General features: G+C 33.8%; 1 long non-coding RNA gene across 1 annotated transcript in view; it reads right to left on the reverse strand.

Annotated features, from left to right (window-relative positions):
- Positions 1 to 16,996, reverse strand: part of LOC141480579 (uncharacterized) — a 45,331-nt gene extending 28,335 nt beyond the window's left edge. The window contains exon 1 of the long non-coding RNA XR_012464437.1: positions 15,052 to 16,996. This is a non-coding gene — a long non-coding RNA (uncharacterized lncRNA). The remainder of the gene's footprint in view (positions 1 to 15,051) is intronic.
- Between the last annotated feature and the right edge of the window lie 383 nt (positions 16,997 to 17,379).

Raw genomic sequence — 17,379 nt, forward strand, 5'->3', positions numbered from 1 at the left:
TGCTGTACTGCTGTAAATATTGAGCAATGCGGTAAGCGATTTTCAATTGAAACAAACAGAAAATCAAGCAGGAAACATGCCAAAGTAGGTATTATTGAAATGTACTCACCAGGATAATATCACATTGAACCATTAGAAAACAACTTCACGAGAATTTACGAAATAAATTAAACATTCACCAACATTTTTTTATGAAGCCGTTCAAAAATATCAACTAAGCAACTAAGAATATAATTTGATACAATATGTAGCAGACCTCAATATTCTCTCGTCTCTAGTCGAACAATAACGACGCTCATTTACCGGCCGCCGGCAAACAGCGGTTTGGTCGAGGCGAAGTAGGGAAAGCAGAGACATCTGGCAGTGGTCAGTGGGGGATTGTTCGAAAGCATTGGCGGGCTAATGGGGAGAGGTTTGAGCCTATAATTCTGAATGTCAATTTATTTTTAAAATTATGGAGATGAAATTACTAAGTATACAATGTTTAATGTTTCGTTCGAAAGGTATTTCGTAAAGAGCTTCGAAATTTCGAAGGAATTCTGTAGGCCAAAACAAAACCAGTTTTGTAATATATAAGTGTTGAATGTGTTCTTCAAATGAAAAAAAAAATAATACCCAGAGAAAGTTATCGATTTGGTGACCATGAAATGTGTTTAACAGCGAAGATGAAAGTGAAGGATAGCATATGATTGTATGCTAAAAAAAGAAGTTGGATGATATTCTGATTACTTGATGCTCCATTAGATGAAAAAAATGATTTTTCATGAAATAATAAAACCATTGTTTCGGTTTAATTTCTAGATTTCTGTTTGAATCAATATCCATCCGAATCAATCTAGAAAGAAATGAAATATTGAAACGCAAAAATACCTGAAATCCACTAAAATACATCGCAGACTTAGAAAAACAACTAGTTTCTTCTTTAGGTGACGTATTTAGATGCGATAACAAAGAAAGTCTCATCACATGCCCTTAATTTTGTTGATATTTTTCATCTTATTATTTCAGCACTTTGGTAGTTATCAGGCCGAGGTATTAAAAAAGATGGTTCTCGAAGTTTGAACGAGAAATTTAATTGAATGAATGTAGCGAACGGTTCAGGAAGAACTGAAAGTGATTGTTTCATTCAAGTTTTGAGATTTCTTGTTGAATCTTTGATAATGTTTTCCGCAGTAGTAGACGAAACGTCAGGCATAAAATCCTGTCGACTACAGCCAAAAACCCCAGAAAATAGCTTTCACACTGATTTTATGGTTGCCTGCTCACGGTGGAAAATTGTTGGAACTTTGACATGCAAACCGGTCTATCTAGGCACACTACACAAAAAAGTACCGGGGTATTGAAAAAATTGGTTCTCGAAGTGTGAACGAAAAATTTAATTGAATGAATGTAGCGAACGGTTCAGGAAGAATTGAAAGTGACTGTTTCATCTGAGTTTGGAGATTTTTCTTTGTTGAATCTTTGATGTCTATCGCAGTAGTAGACGAAACGCCAAGCATAAAAACCTGTGGACTACAGGCAAAAAACCCAAAAAATAGCTTTCACACATTTTTTGTACTGTTTAAAGAGAAATTCACTATTGTTGAATCAATTGCCAAAAAGATGCCTTTATCAACTTTTTTTCGAATACAGGAGGGGTTTTTGTAATAACTCGTTTGATAGGTATTTCAATTTTCAATCCAAAATGTTTTTATTTTTGGAAATCAGATCATCCGTTTCCGAGTAATTAACAGTTCAACATTAGTTTCAAGGAATCACAAACAAATGATAAATGTCATAACTTTATTAAAAAAAAGTATTCTAAACTCACTTCACTTCGTTCTAGTGAATGATTGAAACGATCACCATTCACTTGTGACAACAGAGAAGTTTGATAACAAATTTGTTATGAAACGTTTCTTTAGAAGCATGCACATCTTATTCTAACCATGGTCTGTAGTAGACTGTGGTAGTTCAACGTTAATTTTAGAATTCACCAATCCTCACAAAAATCTAAGGGTTGTCATATCAGGTGATGCAGCGAGTCATTCTACGGGAGCTTCACGTATCAACTGGTTTTAGACAGCTCATCTTAATGAAGAGGTACCTCATATTGCTGAAACTTAATATTAGTTGAAAACTAATTTAGGTTTGACCGTTGTCTAAATATATATATATACATATATATATATATATATATATATACATATATATATATATATACATATACATATATATATACATATATATATATATATATATACATATATATATATATATACATATATATATATATACATATATATATAACATATAGATATATAGATATTATTGAGTGTGTATGATATAAATCAAAAGGAGGAAATCGTGGACATGACACTCAAGAAATATGGAGGCAAACCGCGGACACGTGTTTCTGGCTATTGGCCTCATCAGCGCGGTGCAGCCAATTGCAAAGGTGGACAACAACTGGTTACCAAAAATGGAAAAAAAAAAAACATCACATATACACGGTGTCACCAACAGGAGCCAACCGCACATTTGTGGTTTCAATTAGAAGACCCAGCATTCCCAGGCATCATCTAACATCACCACGTAGGCAGCTATAGCTACCTGCGTGACTTCCGGGTCCAGGATATAGATACAGATATATAGATATTATTGAGTGTGTATGATATAAATCAAAAGGAGGAAATCGTGGACATGACACTCAAGAAATATGGAGGCAAACCGCGGACACGTGTTTCTGGCTATTGGCCTCATCAGCGCGGTGCAGCCAATTGCAAAGGTGGACAACAACTGGTTACCAAAAATGGAAAAAAAAAAACATCACATATACACGGTGTCACCAACAGGAGCCAACCGCACATTTGTGGTTTCAATTTCATATTTTCAATTTTCAGTTTCATATGCGGTTTGCCTCCATATTTCTTGAGTGTCATGTCCACGATTTCCTCCTTTTGATTTATATCATACACACTCAATAATATCTATATATCTGTATCTATATCCTGGACCCGGAAGTCACGCAGGTAGCTATAGCTGCCTACGTGGTGATGTTAGATGATGCCTGGGAATGCTGGGTCTTCTAATTGAAACCACAAATGTGCGGTTGGCTCCTGTTGGTGACACCGTGTATATGTGATGTTTTTTTTTTTTTTTTCCATTTTTGGTAACCAGTTGTTGTCCACCTTTGCAATTGGCTGCACCGCGCTGATGAGGCCAATAGCCAGAAACACGTGTCCGCGGTTTGCCTCCATATTTCTTGAGTGTCATGTCCACGATTTCCTCCTTTTGATTTATATCATACACACTCAATAATATCTATATATCTGTATCTATATCCTGGACCCGGAAGTCACGCAGGTAGCTATAGCTGCCTACGTGGTGATGTTAGATGATGCCTGGGAATGCTGGGTCTTCTAATTGAAACCACAAATGTGCGGTTGGCTCCTGTTGGTGACACCGTGTATATGTGATGTTTTTTTTTTTTCCATTTTTGGTAACCAGTTGTTGTCCACCTTTGCAATTGGCTGCACCGCGCTGATGAGGCCAATAGCCAGAAACACGTGTCCGCGGTTTGCCTCCATATTTCTTGAGTGTTATATACATATATATATATATATATACATATATATATACATATATATATATATATACATATATATATATATATATATATATATATATATATATATATATATATATATATATATATATATATATATATATATATATATATATATATATATATATATATATATATATATATATATATACATATATACAGTGTGTCAATTTGAAAACTTCCCACCCTCAATATCTCCCTTCCAGTACATAATATGAAAAAATGGTCAGACAGGTCAACTTTATTTGCAAGGGGGACACTCTGAATGAATATTTTCAACCCTCGGGGTTCAACCCCCTAGGAGGGGTGGATGTTACCCTCAGAATTTCAAATGGAAAGGGGGGTCAAGTGGCACATCATTTTGAAGGGCATTCAAATCTCTTGCCAATGATACCTTTTTCATTAGTTTTTGATGAGCAGTTTTTGAACAATAACGTTCCAAACGAACGGTGATTAGAAGTGAATAAGAATAAATGATTAAAACTCGCCCGCACTAGATGTTTGGTATTCAGGTTGGTATTCAAAACAAATGATTGTAATGGACTATTGGAAAAGGTGAGCATCGTACTAGGTAGCATCGTTCCAACCCTTTGTTGATGTATTGTTGAAGTGAAATCAGCTCAAAGAGCTGATTTCACTTCAACAATACATCAATACATTTAGGTAACTAATTTTGGAAATAATTTCAAGCCTATGGATAATTTCATTTCAATATTTTCATTATTTGTTGGTTTGAAAAATTAAATTATTTCCTTGAAAGAAATGGTATAGTTGAATTACTCCTTAGGAATAGAACTGCCCTGGCAGAATTGCCAAGATTGTGATAAAATAGAATAATCTACTTCTCATTGCAGAAAAATAGGGATATAGGTAGATTTTTATTTTTCTATAGCAAAAGAAGCTTTCAAAATAATAAACTGGAGTTAAATTTGAGCGTTGCTTTTAGGTAGATATTTATAAGCGATTTTCCAATCAAATGAAGCTAACTTTTCAGATGCATATAAAAAAAAATAATAATCTCTTTTCATGTATCATCACACTATAGTGACAGAAAGAGCTGTATGTATTATGATTTACAAGTGAAACAACATATCATAAAAGAAATAACGGTAAAATCAATTTCAAATACATTTGTAGTCTAGTTTCGAAATAAAGGCAACGACAACCCTGTTCTTTATGAGTGCCGGTCGGCATCATTTGCGTTTGCGCAAGAACTAATGGAATAAGAATGGAATAAGAATAAAATGTGTTTTGCAAGGAAATGACGAGAGGTTTACAGTTTCTTTTTGATTATACGTAGTTTAAAGTTTTACAGTGTTTTCACATAATCAATGAAGCAGTTCATGGAATAAATCAAGAATTATATATAACAGATGTATGTCTTTCATTCGTAACTTTTATAATAAATATGTATATCATTACAATCAAAAACATATTCAGTTTTCTCAAATAACTATATATTTTTGCGATTTGCTCTAGATATTTATTATTATTCAGGTCTGTACCTAATTAACTAGATGATAGAATTTCAAATTCATATTTGAAAGCCTGAAAGTTATGGTTGGAGAGCTAAGTAAATTTTGTATCTCAGTCATAATTTTAATCACATTATTCTGTGATGAAGTACGTCATTGTTGATTTCCTATTATCAAAAAATAAGAATACCTCCGTTTGTTAAATTGGATTTGTACAAAAACAAATTATTATAATTTTCTATGTCTATAAGATAATATCCAAGCTAGTTAGTAGAAAATGATCCAATAGTATTATTGCGGAAACGTAGACAATCGCGTATTTCTGTTCTCTTTCATTTTAGAACATTACTTCAGTGAAAGGTTTCGACATCGACTCTAATTGTTTTTTGGTAGATATCACTAATGATAATAACACATCTCCACTTCTTGCATCGAACTCGCCTTCAACATCAGGAACTTCTACAGGAACTTGTAGAAAACTCAACCAAATGTATTCTGAATCAACACCAATGAACGAGAGGAAGTTTGTAAGATTATCAAATAATTTCCTTAACTATGGCTCCATGTTAAAAGCGCCTTCAACATTACCAAAACCTGTTACTTCAAATTAGGACAATACTGTTAACGTTTTGGCATATTCTTATGCATATTCAGAAGCTTCCTTTCGCAGTGCAGAAAAAGATTTAGGTGTATCACATGCTTCAGTACAACGAATTTTGAAAAATACCGGAATGCATCCATATAAATTTACCACAGTTCAAGCTCTAAAAGCAGAAGACTTCGAACGTACAATGCATTTTTGTGAATCCCTTTTGATTCATACACAGGAAGATCGGGAATTTTTGTCAAAAATAATTTGGAGCGACGAATCAAAATTTACGAGGGATGATATTTTCAATAGAAGAAATAAACATTTTTGGGCTGATCATAATCCTCATGTTACAAAAGAAATGGGTTTTCAAGAAAAATTTGACCTGAATGTTTTCTGTTTTCTGAAGAACAATAAAGTCAGCGTTTTTATTTATGAAGACATACTGAATGCAGAGAGATATCTCCAAATATTAAGGACGACTGTAACCGATTTTCTTGAAAATTTGCCATTAGAGGAATATAGGAATTCGTGGTTTCAACTGGACGAAGCGCCAGCTCAATCCACCCAGGAAGTTTCCAGGAAACTTGACGAACTCTTCGACGATCGTTGGTTTAGGCGTTTAGGGCCGTGGGATTGGCCACCGAGATCACCCGATCTCACGCCACTTGACTTTTTTCATGAGGTGTTTCAAAAGAAAGGGTATACAGTACTCCAGTGCCTACCAAAGAAGAATTGCGACGGCAATTAGTGCGGAGTATTGAAGATCTGGATCCCCAGGAAATTGAAAAAGCAACCACAAGTCGCGTACAAAAAAACATTTTAAAGTGTTCAGAATGTAATGGACAACATTTTCAGCATTTATTGTGAAAATGTGATATTTTGTTTACAATTTTGTTATTTTGAATCATCCTATTCTGTTATTGTCTGTACTTTCACATGTTTTAGCCCACAAAATCTTACTTTTTACCTAGAAATGACTGATTTTTGGTACAGTAGTTCCCTGGAAACTTTGAGCCATAGTTAAGGAAATTATTTTGTAACCTTACAAACTTCCTCTCGTTCATTAGTGTTAATTCAGGATACATTTGGTTGAATTGTTTACACGTTCTGACAATGATTTGATCACTTTGTTCATGTGTATATTAAATAATTTCATAAGAACTTCGTTTGAATAATCGATATTTGCATTCATTTTGGAAGATTAGAAACACCGTCGACAACTCTTTGTAAATTACTTATAAAAGTAACAGAACTGCTTTAAGCTTGATAATTCCACAATTCACATAATTAGTATTGAATATGAAATATTATCCGTAAGACTCCCATCAGCAGCTGATTAAAAAATCGTAATACGTAAGTAGGTAGATCAAGAATTCAGTTGAGAAAATGATGCAAATTGTATTTCATGAATTAAGAAATTGGGTTGTTGAACAAACTATATTCTCACAATTATTCAATAACTTGATCTATTTCGAATTATCTAAGAACAATTCGTTCAGGCCAGTCTCAACACCCTACACAGTCGGTTAATGGATTGACACCTATCAGAAAACAACTACTCCCCTGGCTAATACCACGAAGAGCGTTGGATTATATCCAACAATATATTGATTTATAGCCAGTCTTCAAGTATGCCCACTGACTATATGTGAAAGTGATCTATTTTGATTGAAGATTCATGTAAATTCAATCACTGACTCTCTGTATTTCTGATTCTGCCGAAAACTACTTTTCTCAATACTAAAATTATGTAATGTTTTTTATCTACAAATTTCATGCACTAATCGAATTACCATCAGCAGGAGATGACAACAATCGATGGTCTAATGATTTTCTTTTTATGAGGAAATAGTTGACGGTAAAAAGCATATTGAAGTTTTAGAGATGAGAAAAGTGATTTTCAGTAGAATCGATCTGAAGCTCCATTACTACCAACAAGATGCTGGTACTCAAATTAGTGTAATATTTGGTTGATTGAATCCAATAACCAAATTCAAACAAGATGGAAGGATTTTGATTTGTAACTTTATTTCATTTGGTACATCATTATTCATACTCATTTTGAACTTTCGAAATGCTTTACTCTATCAGAAAGATACTCAATATGAGGTATAAATATTGTTCGTTCAACTACTATTCATTATTTGTTAAACAAAATCATTACTTCAGTGGAAATTTTCCCATTATCAAAACAAGCAAAGCTCTCATCATCCTGCAGATATTTTATGCTTCTTCAACATAACTTAACCAAATAGAAAATACATTTGATAACTTCAATCAGTTCCACTATTTCACCCATTTTTAAATTTTGTTTCCTTGATAGAATATTCGAGTTACTCTAAATAATTCGTGCTATCAATTAGACTAAATATTAATTGAATTCAATTCTTCTTTAAATTGAAATAACTAATCAAAATACATTATTACTGGTTATTTTCCTAAAGTGTTGTATATGCTAAGTAAATACTGTTTCTGTTATCTTTTTATTTCCTTTTTTGTTACATATACATAAATTCAGTAGCTACTTGTAATTGTATATTATTGTATAGTTTCTAGTTTTATATGACTAAGTAGCGATAGCTAATATGTGTAATTTTGTTTGTTTGTTCTTTTTAATTTATTTCAACCAAGCTTTGTCGATAAGATATGAATCTTCAGATAATAAAGCATATTTCGATTTGATTGATTTAAAGATTTGTTTGATATGCTTGAAGAAATAGTTGGGAGTCAAGAATTCATTTTTCTTGCATCAATAAAATATTTTGTCGTGCATATACGACACTTACATTTCTTTGAATAAAGTGAATTTTCTTTCATTCAACGTTTTTTTTTCCGTATGGCGTTGCAACCATCTTGGAAAAACGGGTGCAAAGGGTTATTTATCGCGCTGCATCTCGTAAACTGGCAAAGCTAGATTTGTAGTATATTAAATTTTCTGAAACGTTAATCATCCCATTACTTTTTATTCTAAAATGGAAACTGAAAAAATTATAAACAAAAAAAAAACTGAAATTTTGTACACAAATTGTCTTTTGGGCGTTATATTTATTTTCTGGCCATTTTACAATGACATCGGAGCGATCTTTTAGATAGTTTCTCAACAAACAATTTCCCCACAGATTTGTTTGATTTCATTAATTTATATGAGTATTACAGTCCTCCGAAGTTGGCAGGGTTCTTGAATACTCGTAAGAATACGATAAAAAGAAACTATTACGCTTAGTTTTTTATTATATAACTACATCGAACATAACTACATTGGATTCCAAACTAGCCGAGATACTCACCAGGGCTCTAGTTGATATGGAAGCTCTTCGAAGGCAGAACGAGGAGTTACAGGGGATATTTAAAGACGTAAGTCCGGCCGTACACGGACCACATATTTGCATTTGAGGCAACCCCAACATTGTGGCCACGTTGACTGCACTTCGCGGTTGACCCAACCACATCTTTGTGGTCGACTTGCGGTCATATAAACCGCACTTTCAGTTGAGGCAATTGATATCAAAAATTGAATGCTGTCAGACCAATATGAGAAAAAGTACACGACGGTGTACGCGGTTGGGTACGACTGCAAGTTTGTGGTTAGTGTACGGCGGATGCCGCGATGACATTTCAGCGGAGATCAGCAGCAAGTTGACTGCAGACACCCGTTTTGACTTTTGTGAACGCCCGTGTACATGTAGTACAGTATTTCTTATGGGCGGCTTGAGTTCGCTGGAAAGCGACTGCAATTGTGTGGTCGATCCAACCCCAAAATGTGGCTCGTGTACGGGCGCTCTAAGTGTGAAGTACGTTATTGAAGTGATAACTTCTTGGGAGGGTAAAGCGCTACGTTACTTAGCGTAACGGCACCAGTTTGTCTGGATGGTTCTCAACTTAGATAAGTTTAAGTTACCATTTCTCTCGGGCGCCCCGAGACGTACACGTTTTTTATATTGTATGAATAACCATAACAGAAGCATGTAACAATTCCTGAGAAGTAAACCTAATAACTAGTAGTTAGTTACTATACACCTAAAAACAGGGCGCATCTTATACACTTGCTGACATAATCATAATCATTTATATTTTGTCAAAAGTAATACTGCAAATAATTCCCTATAAACAAAAATAATTAACAAGATTTTTAGATTTCATTGATCAACTGGTAGTTGTGGTTATAGGCCATTTAATTAGATCAGTGGTTCCCAAACTATAGGTCGTGATCCACTAATGGGTCGCGGGAGCAAATTGGGTGGGTCGCGGAAACAGATTAAAAAACACTTAATACTTTTGAATTGTTTTTTTCCATTTTGAATAAAGGCTGTGGGAGAGTATCCACATATTTGTGTGGGAGGACATTCTCCACTTTGGTATATTTAAAAAATAAATATAGAAATAGGCTTTGTGTGGAAAGTTATCAAATATAGAAATAGGCTTTGTGTGGAAAGTGATCTGCGTTTAAAGCTTTCAAGTTTCAACCAGATAAAGAATCCCTTGAATATTACTGGAGTTTTTTTCCCCAACACCGAATCGTTAACGATTAGTTTTAATCTCCCTCTTTGAAGATGATCACTTGAAGATCGAAACACGCGTCGAGGTGTTAAAAATAACGATTTGGTATTAGGGAAAAAATCCAGTAATATTCATTACTACACCAAAGGTTCCAAACAGTGCATCATAAGTAAATAATCCCTTGTAAATCGTAAGCGTCTCATTTTTTTCAATTCTTGTATTTATTTAGTTTTAAAATTCTGAATTAAAAGTCTTTTTTCGTACTGTATTTTATCTTTATTACATCACCTTCACAATTTTCTTTCAGAGGTGTATTCCTCAATAGTGAATTTTCACGATAATATTGATAAAAATATCATTAATAATAATACTTAATACTATTCAATATGTGGATCGCGAAAAAAATTTCACAATGAAGGTGGATTCCCAGGCAAAAAAAGTTTGGGAAACGCTGAATTAGATTATTTGAAGAAGTACCTGTTTGTAAACATGCACATTAATGCACACATTAATGACGTCTTACATTACATGAATTAACCACATTAGCCATCGGTCGGTAGCCAAGCGGTTCGGCGTGGGTGATTTGTTCACTCACTCGAATTGACTGCCGTGTTGGTCGGTGGTTCAAGCCCTAGTCTGAACGATCGATCTTAACTTGCTATCGTCCAACCCGTGTTAGGAATCACACGTTAAAAAGTAAGACCTCGTTAATCCTTAGCTCGCACAAGTTTCGACTTCTGAGGGTTGTCGTTCGTAGGGGTGCGACAGCTGGTTAACGGAAAACAGTTTTTTTTTAAACAGATACAGTGTGTAACAACGAAAACTTATCAGAGCCGTTTTTGAATATAAAAAGTAAGATTTTTAAAAAAAGCTCGGACACGTCGATTTCTAATTAAAGGAAGACATCTTTCAGACTAATCAGATTTTGTAGTACGCACCCCCTCAGAGGGGTGCGTCCGACGACCCTTATTTAGATAGGGAAAGTAGGTCGAGTGGCACCTTGTTTTAAAGGTCTTTCGAATACCTTACATCTCTGTTAAAAGAAAATTTTTGTAACGATTAGTTTTCGAGATAATTTGAAGATTTAAAGGTATTTTTATTGAGTTCAACTCTTTTTAAAATAAATCAAATTGCTTTTACGGTACAATTTACGTTCATAAACTTTCATAAAAAAAATAAATTTTTGCTTTTCATGACAACCTGCTAATACATGTCCATTTGATTTCGTAAAAAAACAAGAATTATTTGTTTATTACGGGGAGATTTTTTCGGGGATTAGGGTTGGTTACCACCCTTACATTTTAGGTAAATTGAGTGGCACCTCCTTATGAAGGTTGCCTTTTGATGTGGATATTTTATGCTTCTGATAAAAAGTGAATCATATTAAAAAGTCACCTACACAACGAATACAACCTGCTGATTTCCTTGAATGCTGATGACACAGAAAAGTTTAAAAAACTGTTTTAGGGTTAATAAATCCAATAATTGTTTTTAAAGCATACACAAAAAAAGTAACAACTAATAAGGGTAACACACATAGGAAATTTAGAGTAAATAATCAAAATGTGCGCCATTTTGCTCCATGCAACAATAAAGATTTTGTTCGAATTTTGCTTTTACATTATTCAACATCTCAGGAGTTATAGCTCGGCATTCATCAATAATTCTACAACGTAATTCATCCAAATTGGCTAGCTGTGTAGCATAAACTTTAGAATTTAAATATCCCCACAAAAGTAGTCCAGCGGTGTTAAATCTGATGATCGTGCTGGCCATTCAATTGGACCTCTTCTGCCAATCCATTGTCGTTCAAAATGATTATTCAAAAAATGTCGAACCTGCTGAGCATAATGGGGTCGTGCACCGTCTTGTTGAAAATGAATAAATTCATCTTGACATCTTGGATCCTGTTCAATTATTACTTATTCAATTATTATTATTACTTTACAAGGTTGTATTGCCTCTTCAAGAAGATGTAAATAAGAATCACCGGTTAAATTTCCATCAATGAAAAATGAACCTATAATTGTATGATTGCCTAATATTCCGGCCCAGACATTCAACTTTTGGGGATGTTGGGTATGTATTTCTGAGTATTGTATTGGGTTTTCATCCGACCAATAACGGCAATTGTGACGGTTCACGCAACCATTTAAATAAAATGAGGTTTCGTCCGAAAAACAGATGTTATAAACCAGCATGGGATTTTGCATTAATCTCTCACTCATGCCCTCACAAAACTCCTGTCTTCGGTCAAAATCATCCTCATTGACTTCATGAACAACTTTAATTTTGTAAGGATGGAATTAGTGGTTTTTAAGGATTATCCATGCGCTCATATGGCTTATTCCGGCCATTGCTGATAAACCTCTGGTACTTAACCAGGGATTGGCGATGACTTGACCAATCACTCCAATCGCATTATCGTCATTCACTACCCTTCTCTGAACATTTCTTTTCTTATTTAAAACCGAACCTGTCTCCCTGAATTTGTGACCAAATCCAGAACGTGATTTCTGTTTAGGCGTTTACCAGGGTTTTGCTCGTTAAATAAAATTGATGTTCTATTAGCATTTTGGTCGTTGCCAAAAAATAAAGCAATAACTGAACCCTTTCAGCAGTAGTGTAAGGCATTTTTAAACAAATAACAATACACGACCCGTTTGAACAAAACAATCGAACGATGTACTAATGAAAACTGGAAGAAGAGACGTGGGTAGTGATTTTAAAAAAGGATTTTATTCAACAAAAAACTGATAAGAACTGCTCGAATTTTTTTTTATTTAGGCATACATGTTACCGAGTGGTATGCCTAATGTATTGTTAACATGGCAATTTTAACTTCAAATTATCTCGAAAACTAATCGTTACAAAAATTTTATTTCAACAGAGTGTAAAGGTATTCGAAAGACCTTCAAAACAAGGTGCCACTCGACCTACTTTCCCTATCAAAAACGGCTCTGTTAAGTTTTCGTTGTTACACACTGTATAAATGATTTCATGGAAACATTGAGACTAAAATCAAGACAAAGACTCATTCTTAGGTTCAGTTATCACGAATGTTGCATGAAGTCACCATGAGAAAGACAAAAAAACATTGACAAAATATTGTGCTCAAATCAAAGTGGATCCAATATGTGAGGGATGAAATGGGGTGAAATTTTGGAATGGAAAATGTTTTTTCAAGATTTTCAGTAAAACTTGTTGGTAGTATACAGATTTACAACTTTTGTATGAACAATTTTTCTACACAATCTAATATTTTTGGAGAATCGATTTTTTGGATATCGTTTTTTTTCTCATTCAAAATTAATTTGTTTTTTAGTAGTGTACTAAATATGCTTTACTTTTATCTAATATAAGTGTTCAGTTCGACATTTCATGTGCTAACAGAGTTTCCACCAAATTTTGTGACCATCAAAGAAATGAAAAACAATAGCTGGAAAACTAAAACGGTAAATAGACTATATACGACGGTTCATTTTAAAAGCCTATGATGTTACAAATTACATAGCTATGGTGATAACCACGATTAATTTTTTTGAAGAGTAATTTAATTTTCAAATTTTTTTGGTGCAAATTTATTTTAATTTTCTGTTAACACCGAAAATTACTCGAAAAAATTATGCAGTATTGTTACAAGAAAACTTAATATCCAATAATATCAAATCACAAAACATCGAAAGGAAATAGATATTTTGGAACAAACTCATTGATTTTCTGGAGATTCAACTTAAAACACTTATTTTGGACAAGAAAATCTCAGGAATCAATGAGTTTGTTTAGAAATATCTATTTTTGTGTTTTGTGATTTGATATTATTGAATATCAAGTTCTTGTTAGAGTACTGTACAATTTGAGTAATTTTCGGTGTTAACAAAAAATAAAAATAACTTTGCACCAAAAACTTTGAAAATTGATTTACTTTTCAAAAATTGCCCGTGGTTTAACACCATAGTTATGTAATTTGTAATATTACAGGCTTTTAATATGAATGTCGTATACACGATGCTGCCTATTTATCGTATTAGCAAAAACATTTTTTTCAGTCTCCATTAAAAAAAAAAAGGGTAAAAAATGAAACTTCACTTAGATGGCCATGATGTATTTTTTAATGCTAAACAACTTTTGTAAATAACATTTCCAGAGATTTTTCAAAATAAAAGTACTTTACTCTTGTCACAAAATCAAATATTTGAAGGCTCCTCGTATATTACGTGTGTTTTACTGTATTTTTGGCATGTTTAGTTTTGGGGATGCACAAACTTTTATCAAGAATAACATTTTGTCGAAAAACCCTTAATAAATCAAGTTTCCCATATGGTGCATACTTTGGGGGTGACACTGTATATGATATTTGCATAATTAAATCAATTTGTGGTGCCGTCGGGCATTTAAAAAAATTAAAATTTACATTACGTGAACTTGACAACAGTCGACGGATATTCTCCTCTATTCCGATATCGATGGTCTACGCACCAAAAAGTATGGCTGGAATAACTTCACCTAAACTAAACATCAAACACATTTTGTTGTGTGAAAAATTGTAACCGCTCAAGAACGATAGGTAATTATCATGTGAGCGGAAAGAGATCTACTCCTGCGCACCATGAACATTTCATGATGTGGTAGGTGCAAAGCAAAGACCTGTAAGAAACTTCTGTCGACATGGTTGGAAAAAAACGCGGTTCCTGAAAAAGCGCGGGACTATTATATCTGCTTTTCTTATAAACCATTCTACGATTTTTTCGTACTGATTATAAAAAACGATGCTGTACTGCTGTAAATATTGAGCAATGCGGTAAAGCGATTTTCAATTGAAACAAACAGAAAATCAAGCAGGAAACATGCCAAAGTAGGTATTATTGAAATGTACTCACCAGGATAATATCACATTGAACCATTAGAAAACAACTTCACGAGAATTACGAAATAAATATCTGAAATATATTAAACATTCACCAACATTTTTTTATGAAGCCGTTCAAAAATATCAACTAAGCAACTAAGAATATAATTTGATACAATATGTAGCAGACCTCAATCTTATCTCGTCTCTAGTCGAACAATGACGACGCTCATTTACCGGCGGTTTGGTCGAGGCGAAGTAGGGAAAGCAGAGACATCTGGCAGTGGTCAGTGGAGGATTGTTCGAAAGCATTGGCGGGCTAATGGGGAGAGGTTTGAGCCTATAATTCTGAATGTCAATTTATTTTTAAAATTATGGAGATGAAATTACCAAGTATACAATGTTTAATGTTTCGTTCGAAAGGTATTTCGTAAAGAGCTTCGAAATTTCGAAGGAATTCTGTAGGCCAAAACAAAACCAGTTTTATAATATAGTTGAATGTGTTCCTTAACTGAAAAAAAAATAATACCCAGAGAAAGTTATCGAATTGGTGACCATGAAATGTGTTTAACAGCGAAGATGAAAGTGAAGGGTAGCATATGATTATATGCTAAAAAAAGAAGTTGGATGATATTCTGATTACTTGATGCTCCATTAGATGAAAAAAATTATTTTTCATGAAATAATAAAACCATTGTTTCGGTTTAATTTCTAGATTTCTGTTTGAATCAATATCCATCCGAATCAATCTAGAAAGAAATGAAATATTAAAACGCAAAAATACCTGAAATCCACTAAAATACATCGCAGACTTAGAAAAACAACTAGTTTCTTCTTTAGGTGACGTATTTAGATGCGATAACAAAGAAAGTCTCATCACATGCCCTTGATTTTGTTGATATTGTTCATCTTATTATTTCAGCACTTTGGTAGTTATCAGGCCGAGGTATTAAAAAAGATGGTTCTCGAAGTTTGAACGAGAAATTTAATTGAATGAATGTAGCGAACGGTTCAGGAAGAACTGTAAGTGATTGTTTCATTCACGTTCTGAGATTTTTTGTTGAATCTTTGATAATGTTTTCCGCAGTAGTAGACGAAACGTCAGGCATAAAATCCTGTCGACTACAGCCAAAAAACCCAGAAAATAGCTTTCACACTGATTTTATGGTTGCCTACTCACGGTGGAAAATTGTTGGAACTTTGACATGCAAACCGGTCTATCTAGGCACTCTACACAAAAAGTGCCGGGGTATTGAAAAAATTGGTTCTCGAAGTGTGAACGAGAAATTTAATTGAATGAATGTAGCGAACGGTTCAGGAAGAATTGAAAGTGACTGTTTCATCTAAGTTTGGAGATTTTTCTTTGTTGAATCTTTGATAATGTCTATCGCAGTAGTAGACGAAACGCCAAGCCTAAAAACCTGTGGACTACAGGCAAAAAACCCAAAAAATAGCTTTCACACATTTTTTGTATTGTTTAAAGAGAAATTCACTATTGTTGAATCAATTGCCAAAAAGAGGCCGTTATCAACTTTTTTTCGAATACAGGAGGGGTTTTTGTAATAACTCGTTTGATAGGTACCTATTTCAATTTTCAATCCAAAATGTTTTAATTTTTGGAAATCAGATCATCCGTTTCCGAGTAATTAACAGTTCAACATTAGTTTCAAGGAATCACAAACAAATGATAAATGTCATAACTTTATTAAAAAAAAGTATTCTAAACTCACTTCACTTCGTTCTAGTGAATGATTGAAATGATCACCATTCACTTGTGACAACAAAGAAGTTTGATAACAAATTTGTTATGAAACGTTTCTTTAGAAGCATGCACATCTTATTCTAACCATGGTCTGTAGTAGACTGTGGTAGTTCAACGTTAATTTTAGAATTCACCAATCCTCACAAAAATCTAAGGGTTGTCATATCAGGTGATGTAGCGAGTCATTCTAGGGGAGCTTCACGTATCCACTGGTTTGGATTGTCTTTCAGACAGCTCATCTTAATGAAGAGGTACCTCATATTGCTGAAACTTAATATTAGTTGAAAACTAATTTAGGTTTGACCGTTGTCTAAAACGGTAGGCAGGCAAACGCGATCCATTAGAGGAATCCACTAAGTCACCTGTTATGACACCTCTAGACGTTTTTGAGGGAATACGTTTCATCTGAAGTGATTGATACACAACCGCAATCCATTTATGAACTCGTGAATAGAAAAAGAGATAATGAAGAAAAGAGAAATGAAACTTTCTATGTTTTTCACCACTTTTATTGAATATTACTGGAGTTTTTTCCCATCACCAACTCGTTATTTTCAACACCTCGACACGTGTTTCGATCACCAGGTGATCATCTTC

This window comes from Leptinotarsa decemlineata, unplaced genomic scaffold (genome assembly GCF_025532065.1).
Source record: "Leptinotarsa decemlineata unplaced genomic scaffold, Ldec_3_MD MMD2_P_RNA_scaffold_9, whole genome shotgun sequence".
NCBI lineage: Eukaryota > Metazoa > Arthropoda > Insecta > Coleoptera > Chrysomelidae > Leptinotarsa > Leptinotarsa decemlineata.